Genomic DNA, 10,233 nt, shown 5'->3' with positions numbered 1-10,233 from the left:
ACTTGGATGTGAGTACGTGGGGGGTGATGTGGCAGTACATACAGAGAGTGTTGACCCTGATGAGTTGTCATATTTCGAATTGGAAGGCATATGTCGACATTATGGGTACAAGTCGGGGGATTTAATCTTTTTTCAAGAACCTGGTAAAAGTTTAGTCAATGGCTTGCATTTGATTACATCTGACCATAATGTACTATTTATGGTTGCTAAGCACACTGGTCATAACGTAGTTCACTTATTTGTTGTTTCTTTCGGAGAGGGTGTAGTTGATGAACAAGATGAGGAGGATGAAGATGAGGATGGAGGGAGGGTTGACCCTAATGACCCTTGGTGGCGTGATAGGATTAGTGATGATGAAGATCTTTTTGATGTAGATCTTGATGACATTGATAGTGGGGCTAGACCATCAAATACAAAACCAAATAGTCAGGAAGAGGAACAGGATGGGGATGACAGAGGTGTTGAAGAGGGTGAGGATGCTATAGGCGATGAACATGATAGAGGTAATGACGAGGGTGAGGGTGATATAGGTGATGAACATGATAATGATGAGGGTGAGGGTGATGATGATAGAGGTTATGAACATGATAATGATGAGGGTAAGGGTGATGATGATAGAGGTGATGAACATGATAATGATGAGGGTGAGGGTGATGCTGGTGTTCTCGGAGGTGATGATGATGATGATGACAACTCCGAAATGGCTAGGAGTGATATACTTGCGTCACCAGTCATCAGTGATGAAGATTGTGACACACAATCTGCACGTGCAGTCGACTTTCATGCTATGGATCTAGTGGATCCAGTCATTAAACTTGAGATGAAATTTCCAAACATTCAAATGTTTAGGGAAGCTGTGAGGGTGTACAATGTGAAGAGAGGAAAGGATGTCAAATTTACGAAAAATGAAACAAGGAGGTGTGTAGCGGTATGCAGGGATGCGAAATGTAAGTACAGGGTGTATGGAAGGAAGATGCCTGATGAAGAATCATTTCAAGTAAGATCATTACAGTCTAAACACATATGTGGTCGAAAATACCGAAACACCATTGTCAACTCTTCTTGGATAGCACAGAATCTCATTGACAAGTTTAGGGTTCAGCCGAACATGCCGTTGGATGTAATCCAACATGAAGTGAAGGAGAAATGGCGTGTTGATGTGAGCCCAAGTATGATGTACAGAGCTAGGAGGAAGGCCAAACAAAGATTGTATGGGAATCTTGAGGACCAATATGGTAGGTTGTGGGACTATTGTGAAACCTTGAGGCATACTAATAGTGGAAGCTGTGTTGTTATGAAAGTTGATAGACCAAACCCAAATTTGCCTCCAAATTTTGGAAGACTATATGTTTGTTTGGCTGCCATGAAGAAAGGCTTTTTGGAGGGTTGCAGGCCGATCATTGGGGTAGATGGGTGCTTCCTAAAAGGACCGTTCAAGGGCCAACTCCTTTCTGCAGTTGGAAGGGATGGGAACAACAACATGTACCCAATTGCCTTTGCGGTTGTCGAAGCCGAGGTTAAAGACAGCTGGATTTGGTTCCTTGAAACCCTTGTCTCTGATCTTGGTACCCATGACAGGCATGCTAGGCCTACATTCATTTCAGATCGACAGAAGGTAAATTGTTTTCTTGTTCACAACTTAAATATTCATGCAATTTGTTTGACTACTGTTTTGGTAACATAATATATATATATATATATTTTTTTTTTGTAGGGTCTAATGCCAGCTTTTGAGGTTGTTATGCCCATGGTTGATCACAGAATATGTGTTAGGCATTTATATGCCAACTTTAGAGACATTGGGGGGCATCGAGGGTTGGCACTGAAGGAACAGTTGTGGTCTGCAGCCTCTTCATACACAGAATATGAATTCAATGATCATATGGAAGAGTTGAAGAAGATGAATGAAGCCGCATATGAATATTTGAGTCAGGTTGACCCTAGTACATGGTCTAGGGCATGGTTTAGTGACTACCCCAAGTGCGACCTCCTAGTCAACAACATCTGTGAGTGTTTCAACTCATATATTTTGAAGGCCCGTGAGAAGCCCATGTTGACCATGTTGGAGATGATACGGAAGAAGCTGATGCAGAGATATCAAGTTAAGAGGGAAGGGATAAAGAAGTTGACTGGGAAGTTAACCCCCAGGATTGCTGCAAAGTTGGAAGAAATTGGGTTGCAAGCAATTGACTGCATTGCACAGTATGCTGGTGATTCTATGTTTGAAGTTACTTGTCCGGATAATAGACAATATGTGGTAGACCTTGGTAGAAGAAGGTGTGGTTGTAGGCAGTGGGAAATTACTGGAATCCCATGTTCCCATGCAGTGGCAGCTATACTCTATGATTGTGGGGACCCTGAAGACTATGTTGATGAGTGCTTTACTATTGAGGTCTACAAGAAGGCATATGCTCCAGTAATATACCCAATGCCCAGTGAGGAACAGTGGATAAAAACAAGTCATGATAAGTTGGAGCCTCCAAGAGGAAGAATTGCCCCGGGTCGACCAAAGAAGCTAAGGAGAAGGGCACCCGATGAGAGCAGGGACCCAAGAAATCCATATCGGATGAGGAAGTACGGAGCGCGAATGAGATGTGGGAAGTGTAACGGGGTTGGACACAATAAAAGGGCATGTCCAACCAATAGAAGTGAAGCATCCAATAGCAAGAAGTCGGATACACCAATTGTAAGTTTCTCATACATATAGCTCATATTTAATAAACATATGTTTTATAATATTTATAGTTCGTTGTTATGCATGATACTAAACTTGTTTTTGATGTTGTGTGTGTAGTCACGAAGTGTTGGATTGAAAACACCTAAAGCGACAAAAGGCAAAGGCAAACAAACAATTGTGCAAAAGGTAGTGGAAGGAGTTCCTATTTACTTATATACATGGTAATATTGTGATACTAAACCTATTTTCGTTTTTATGTGTGCAGTCACATAGGGTTGGTTCTAGTACACCTAATGCGAGCAAAGGCAAACAAAAAGTTTTGGAGAAGGTACTTGAAGGACTTCATATTTATTTACTTTTATACATGGTATGCTTGTGATACTAAATATAGTTTTGTTCTTATGTGTGTAGTCACAAAGGGATGGTTCCAGTACACCTAAAGGGACCAAAGGGAAACAAAAAGTTACGGAGAAGGTACTTTAATTATTTTGTATTATTGTATTTATTTTATTAAGTGTTTTGGTATTATTGTAGTCCACCATTTAACAATTTGTTGTTCCAATTGTGCTAAAACAAATTTTGTATTATTTTAGCAGGAAATGTCTTTACTTAGGGAATTGTGTGGTGGACTACTTGGTCCACAGTCAGCTACTATTTTTAAGGTAGTTAAAAACAGTATCCCAAACAAATGATTTCTATTTATTTTTTTGTTTTGAACCCTCATAATTGTCTTTTATGTAACTTATTTTCTGATTTGTTTTATTTTTATTGTTTCTTTTTACATATAAAGAAGAAGGGCATATCAAAGAGCAAAGCATCTACAAGTGTTGGTGCACATTCCAAGAGAAAGGAAATCCACATCCCGCATCTTGTTGACGAGCTAGAGCACACACCCCCCCCCCCCTCGGATTTGCCCATGTACGCAAAGATTTCCCACCCGCCGGTGGTGGTGTGGAAGAAAGAGTATCACTCCCTCCTGCAGCTGCTGATGAAGAGGGCGTATCACCTGCAACTGGAGTTGCTAGTGAAGGCAAAGGCTCATCTCCACGTAGACCAGCTATACTTGAACATGGATTTGGTGCAGGTATTGAACTACCTCCATCATGGGGTGACCCACTTGGACCCTTAACAGATGATCTAGATGATCTACTATTTCCTAAGTTGTCCATAGGAGGGCCTGCAACAAGGACTCGCCATTCGGATCGAATAGCTGGTATTTGTCACAGTTTTCCCAAAAAAAACACTGGCCCAATACACATTGACTTAACTGAAGAAGACTGTGAAACTGGAACTGCTGCAAGAAGAGGGCCATTGACTAGGGGTGGCCGAATTTCAGGATCTGTAAGAAAAGGCCCATTAACAAGAGGTGGTTCAACTGTATCAACTGCAACTAGGGGTGGGGCAGCAACGGGTGGTGCATCCAGGGGTGGTCCAGCCAGGGGTGCTGCAGCCAGGGGTGCTGCAGCTAGGGGTGCTGCAGCAAGGGGTGGGGCAGCAAGGGGTGGTGGAACGCCGTCTGTGGCAGGCAGAGGTGGTGCAAATGCTTCTTCATCGTCAAACCAAGTGAAAGGCAAGCGCATTGTGAGAACAGTACAAAAAGGAATAGAAATTATGGAGGCCAAGAGGAAACGAAAAAATCCAGATTGGAAGCCATAGGCAGATGTTTTATACTTGTAAATTATTACGATGTTGGTTGTGGTATGTTAGGTGTTATGTATAATGACATGTAAATAGGTCGTTTTGGTTTGTTAGTTGCTAAGTTTAGTACAAGGATATGCTGTTTTGGTATGTTGGTTGCTAAGATTAGTACAATGACATGTTTTGGTGTGTTGGTTGGTAAGTTTAGTACAATGACATGTTGTTTTGCTATGTTGGTTGCTAAGATTAGTTCAATTACATGTTTTGGTGTGTTGGTTGGTAAGTTTAGTACAATGACATGTTGTTTTGCTATGTTGGTTGCTAAGATTAGTACAATGACATGTTTTGGTGTGTTGGTTGCTAAGTTTAGTACAATGACATGTTATTTTGGTATGTTGGTTGCTCAGTTTAGTACAATGGTATGCTGTTTTGGTGTGTTGGTTCCTAAGTTTAGTACAATGGTATGCTGTTTTTATGTTGGTTGCTAAGTCCAAAACAATAACATGTTTTGGTATGTAGTTTGCGTATTGTTATTGTATGAGGAAATTTGAATGTAATTTACAGCAGGGGCATTATTTTTCGTATGTTGTGTTGGTATGACGATGTTTGAATGTAATTTACATCTTTGGTATTATTTTAGGTATGTTGTGTTGGTATGAGGAAATTTGAATGTAATTTGAAGGTTTGGTATTATTTTAGGTATGTTGTGTTGGTATGAGGAAATTTGAATGTAATTTGCAGCTTTGGTATTATTTTAGGTATGTTGTGTTGGTATGAGGAAATTTGAATGTAATTTGCAGCTTTGGTATTATTTTAGGTATGTTGTGTTGGTATGAGGAAATTTGAATGTAATTTGCAACTTTGGTATTATTTTAGGTTTGTTGTGTTGGTATGAGGAAATTTGAATGTAATTTGCAGCTTTGATATTATTTTAGTTATGTTGTGTTGGTATGAGGAAATTTGAATGTAATTTGCAGCTTTGGTATTATTTTAGGTATGTTGTGTTGGTATGAGGAAATTTGAATGTAATTTGAAGCTTTGGTATTATTTTAGGTATGTTGTGTTGGTATGAGGAAATTTGAATGTAATTTGAAGCTTTGGTATTATTTTAGGTATGTTGTGTTGGTATGAGGATTTGAATGTAATTTGCAGCTTTGGTATTATTTTAGGTTTGTTGTGTTGATATGAGGAAATTGCAATGGTAATGTAAAGCTTGATATTTTTTTTCGTTTATTGATTTGGTATGAGGATATTTCAATGTAATGTACAGCTTTTGTATTATTTTTGGTATATTGTTTTTATATGAGTATCTTTAATCAAATTTATACCTTTGGTAGTTTTCGTATGTTGTTTTCGTTTGAGGATCTTTATTGAAAGATGTTGAACACAATAAGGTCTTCAACACTATATCGCGTACTACATAATAATGCAACATAAATCGCACTTGGGACTAATGGAGTTAAACTAGGGTTGAGGTCAAATTTAGGGTTTACGATTTAACCCTAAACCTTAAACCCTAAACCCTTAAACTAAACAAATCCCACATGGAACTAATGCCTTTTAACTAAACAAATCTCACGTGGGACTAATGGAATTGCAAATTCATGATCAAACACGGACTAATACCTGTAAAACAAAATAACTCCGATTAAATAAACCCTGATTTATGGAAAGCTTCTAAGGTTTAGCTTATACCATGATTTATGGAAAGCGTGGCAACAACATATTGCTCATTGCCCAAAAAATGAAAAATAAAAAAAGTAAAAAATTTAAAAAAATCCTCCAAACAACACATGACACTAATGTATTTAAAGTGAACAAATCCCCATGGGACTAATGGATTCATGATCCAACATATCGACTAATGTCATAGACAAAATAACTTCACATACGACTATATAGTTCTATCATATTACACATTGGTAAATATACTAACATATCACAAAACCACAACAAAAAACTACACCACGTTCCACCAGCTCAACCATGACGACCAACCTCAGGATAGCATCACACGACGTAATTTGCAGACGTGGTGACCATTGGGAATGTATCCAAATAACAACATGAATAATGCACACATCATTACCATACATGAACATACAATGATTGTAAGGTAATTCTTCTTCATTGCATTCATCTTTATGTCCACAATCTCGAGTTGTTTACGATACTGAGATATCTCATTCAGCAGTTGTTCCTTCATATGACGAGCTTCACTCTCCATTTCTGCCTTCAGCTGCACGGTTTTTTTCTCATGTTCTGCTCTTACCTTCCCAACTTCAACTTCAACCAATGTTTCATATCGTTTCGCTTGAGCCTCTAAATATTCGTGCCTTTGATGCAAACGATGTACCACCTTCTTACCGAAGGAGCACATTTTAGGATCAAGCCATTCAAAGAAACCACAGTCTTGGTTAATCTACAAAACACATTACAACTAACAATTACCAACCGAAAGTAATTGAATAAACTAAACAAAAGCAGTAAACAATGACAGTTCATATATTGATTACATAAAATATCAAGTACTTGCCTTCCAGTTTTCGCAACTCACAAACCTCCTTCCAAAGTTTTTCTCAGTGTTGGCTGTTTTGACAATAGTCGGCCGCTCACAGAAGCAAACGCGCTGCACCGCAGATGAACCACTGCTATGAGCTGAACCAAACGAGCTTCCAAATGAGCTTCCAAATGAGCTTGCACCTTCATTTGAGGTATCCATTCTACATGATATAGTAATACATAATTAGTCCGCTTCCACATTTGTTTTATTGTTGATCACATTTCAAATGGGTAATAATGCATGCATGTGACCAACGTATTCTGAAACCTACGCTATTCTTTTTTTGGGAAAATAATTAGAGAAGGAGAAGAGTGTAGGAAGCTTATTTCAGCCTGGGTTTCAGACTTACATTGTTCAGCTTTGGCTGCTCCTCTCCTTATTTAATTAATTAGGTAGCATTTTATTAACTACTACCTCAGACCATAGAAAATAACCACGGCCAACCAAGCTACAAGTGCTTACAACCGTTCATCCATTAATCGTTGTAGCATGAAAAAGTAATGTTTATTGGAAGCTAAACCATAATAAAGAAGAATAAATAAGAGGCATATAATATTCCCTTAAACAAAAACAACCCTAATCAATATTCCAACAAAACCCCCAATTTGTTCTCTACACAAAACCCTAAAACATTACATTATCCAATATTTTGAAATCTAAAGATACCTCTTAAGAAATGGCGAAGAGAGGAGATGGCGAACTTTTGGACTTCGTTGCTGTCGCTGGGCTAGGAGCACGCCTTTGGAACTTTCTTCTTCACCTTGTCGTGCTTCCGTGGGGGTGTGTGGGTTTGTTTGGAGGGAATGTCGAGCAAAGTGTGTGGGTGGGGTTGAAAAGGGGTTGGGTTCATCATGTAATATTACTGAGGGCTAAATTGGAAGGTTTTGAGTGAAAAAGTCACGTGAGGAGCACGTGCACCGAGTTCCGTCCATTTAAACGGAAAAAACAAACGGAGGGTTTAAATTGTCAAATTTTGAAACTTCAGGGGGGTAAATTGCCACTTTTTGAACTTCGGGGTTAAAATTGCAAAACCCCTGAAACTTCAGGGGGGTAAAATGCATTTTCCCCGATTTAATTAGTTTAGATATAAATTTTGTTTTCATAAACACAATTCCCTGTGGGATTGACCTCGCACTTGCAACCCTTTATTGCAAACGATTTGTGCATTTGCGAGTAACTAAAGTTTTCACAACAGTGAGCTTGAAGAAATAAGTCTACTGAAGGGTCAGTAAAGAGATGCACTGCATGAAGATGGTCAGAATAGAGACAAGTTGGGAAGCTTGTTATTCTGACTAAGTCTAGATGTCATCTAGGGAGTGAGTATTGCCTAGTTTGTAACTTTGAATCTTCATATAATGATTTCTCGGGTTTGGCTGCCCTGGAGTGGTTTTTTCCTTTGAGGCGCTCAAAGGGTTTTCTACTTTGTCAACAAATCTTGTGTTGTGGTTGTGTGAATGTACTTTATTGATGTGTTGGTTTATTATTAAGCATAGCTATTTATTTTCCGTATATAAACTGCTTATGCATTTGTTTTGGTTATATAAATCGCTTATGCGTTTGATTTGGGGGTAGAACGTGATCCTCTTTGTTCTATCACATATTATCATGCAACTTTTAAAGAGAACAAGAACAAGGGTGAGTTGAAAACCTTTTGAAATCGCTCTTGGTATTACAAGAAAATGGGCACAAGAACTTGTCATGGCATCTTTAAAACTTGTGACACAAATCCATAAACCTTTTTCGGCTTTCTATTGCAAATTTTATCTGTATTGTCTCCTTTGTCCAACAATTTTTTCTTTCTGTTATTAATCATTGTTTAAAAGTGAAGAGAGCAAGATTCTCTTTCCCTTCATTGAAATATCCTCGATACCATTATAGAACGGTGTGTTTTGGGCTTACGTGTCAAGGGTAACAAATAGGATTATATTAAACGTTAGATGTCAACGTGTTTATCTAATTTGTCACTTCACAAAATAGTGCATATTGGATTAGATGGACAAACGTTAAAGTTGTGAGTTTTAATGTTACTCGCAAGTGCACAAGTCGTTTGCAATATAACTTTTGCAAGTACGAGGTCAAATCCATAGGGAATTGTGTCGTGAAAATAAATTTCTATCTAAATTAATCGTATTTTAACCTAGTTCCGAAAATGATGTGCTTTTTCTTGCAAAATTGTAAACTAAATTAAATTTAATAAATCAAATGATAAAAACACTAAGGTTTCAGAATTCACACTCACCAAATCAAAGCACACATTTTCATGTTTTGTTCATACATCCGACAAGCAACAAAACCCTATGCATTGTTCTATGTTTCATAAAAATACATATTGAAACATTTAATGAATCCATCCATGAAACAAATCACAAAGAATACCCAACTGAAATTAAAGCATCTAATGTATCCGTTTGATTTACGAATCACAATGGATATCCAATTTCAATTGAATGATTCGATGTATCCGTCGGATGAAACACACCGAATATCCAACGTTTACACAAATGAAGATCACAACATTCAATTAAAAGAGTTTAATCAAATAACTGAATTGAAATAAAACAACAATTATATTAAAAGTTGGAATTGTACGAACAATACAACGAGAACGTATTTGCTAATCAATGGTGAGGCTTCATCTTCAACCTTAGTTGAAGGTTTTAGGCTATGTTTGGCAAAGAAATGGACTTAGGAAGTTGACCAGTACTGTAGCAGAGTTGATTGATGTGAGAGAAAAAAATAAGAATGTTTTGTATAAAAAAGTGAAAAAAATTGTTTTATAGTGATTTTTTTATTTGAATAGTAATAAAAAGTGATTAATGTAATGTAAAAAGTAAGAATGTTGGTATTGATTTTTAGAGGAATTTTTTGGGTTTTTGGGTCTGGTTCGGCCCATTCTTTTGCCAAACACAGCCTTAGCCTCTCATGACTACAAAAATCATAATCTCCATAAAAGCATGAAAACTAAAAACTTACAAAGGGAATCAAGTTCAGAGCTACAAAATTTCAAAAAACGTGAAAAATACACTAAACGGCATCCCTTGGTGCATTCCCCTAGAAAAATATGGTATTTATAAGTTAATTTTAGAGTTTCGGCGCTTGCTGGTCAGACGAATGCGCTTGATCGCACTCAGGCATGTATCAGCTGTCCTGCGGTGCAGCGCTTGTGCATTGCTTGCTTGGGCATAGGTGGGAGTGTGCTCAAGCGTGCCCTTGCTGGACTCGAGTGCAGGTGCGCTCGAGCGTAGTGACGTGCGCTTGATCCCACTTCTAGAAATTCTCTTTTTCCAACTTTTTTGCAACTTTCACATTGAGACCGCAATTTTCTCTTAACAACCTGCAAAACACTAAGACACCA

Source organism: Corylus avellana, chromosome ca3, assembly GCF_901000735.1.
Source record: "Corylus avellana chromosome ca3, CavTom2PMs-1.0".
Lineage (NCBI taxonomy): Eukaryota > Viridiplantae > Streptophyta > Magnoliopsida > Fagales > Betulaceae > Corylus > Corylus avellana.
This window is presented reverse-complemented; position numbering follows the sequence as displayed.